Source organism: Cynocephalus volans, chromosome X, assembly GCF_027409185.1.
Source record: "Cynocephalus volans isolate mCynVol1 chromosome X, mCynVol1.pri, whole genome shotgun sequence".
NCBI classification, from domain to species: domain Eukaryota; kingdom Metazoa; phylum Chordata; class Mammalia; order Dermoptera; family Cynocephalidae; genus Cynocephalus; species Cynocephalus volans.
This window is the reverse complement of record NC_084478.1, coordinates 29,707,016-29,708,102: the sequence shown is the minus strand read 5'-3', so window position 1 is coordinate 29,708,102 and position 1,087 is coordinate 29,707,016. Positions and strand designations below refer to the sequence as shown.

The window sequence follows — 1,087 nt, the reverse complement described above, 5'->3', positions numbered from 1 at the left end:
CCTGCACTAAGCATATTTGTATAGAGAATTTTTTCATTTGAATTCCAAAATTGTTTTTAAACATCTTGGGGAAATGTTTAGAAAAAAAAATTCAACACCTAGCTAGCTTTCAGAAAGTAGACATTCTTTACTTTCATCTCTATACTTAGCTCAAAACTAACTGGATTATTTTTTGCCAACATTTCTCAGTACTTTCATGTAGGAGCTAATATAAATCATGAAAGACTTAATCTCAAAGGGTTGTTTTGGAGTATAGAAGTGGAGAAGAGATTTATTTATATGAACCATTAGCAACATAAATGGAAATTGCTCTTGGGACATAATCATCCACTTTAAATATATAGGATATGGCTAAATGGCAATAAAAGTACAGGATTCCCTTAGATAAACATGAAAACTTCAATGTATGAGGAGTTTTTCTACTTTAATATGCATTATATTAATTTATAGACTTTTTTTTAGAGGTGGAGTTAAGGATGGGATTTGAAGCCAAAAGGGCCCTCAACTGGGTAAGTCACTTCACTTATCGGGCCCTTAGTTTCCTCACCAATGAACATTAGGAAAGGAAAGCAAAATATGGAACCCTTCACAAATTTGCATGTCATCCTTGCACAGGGGCCATGCTAATCTTCTCTGTATCATTCCAATTTTACTATGTGTGCTGCTGAAGCCAGCACTAATTTCTAGACTTTTTTTAATATAAGAAGGTAACTTGGATTGAAATGATTCTCAAAAATGTAAGAGTTTAATATTTAAACTCAAATTAAGGGAATAAGGGAATGTATTGATCAACTACAGACTGGTTTTGGCTTTAGCTTAATAATGTTTATATTAAGTAAAGAATAAATTGTTATTTCACAGTCACATTATATATACTAGCTTAATGAAGAGATAAACTTTCTCTTATTTAAAAATAACATGAAAAGTCACAAACCAATCCAATATCTAAGATGAGTCATTTCACACTGGGAATTGCACTTTATTTATTCATATGTAGAGAATGTCTGAAGAAAAGCAGTAGCTATGGCATAGTGAAAAGACCATTGGCTTCAGAGCAAACACTGCTTAGCTTGAGGGCTGGCACATT

At 32.4% G+C, this 1,087-nt stretch overlaps 1 non-coding gene across 1 annotated transcript; it reads right to left on the bottom strand.

Moving 5' to 3' along the window:
* Nucleotides 1-570: 570 nt before the first annotated feature.
* Nucleotides 571-677, bottom strand: LOC134368763 (U6 spliceosomal RNA). Its single transcript, XR_010022473.1, has one exon. It is a non-coding gene; the product is annotated as a U6 spliceosomal RNA (small nuclear RNA).
* Nucleotides 678-1,087: the final 410 nt, after the last annotated feature.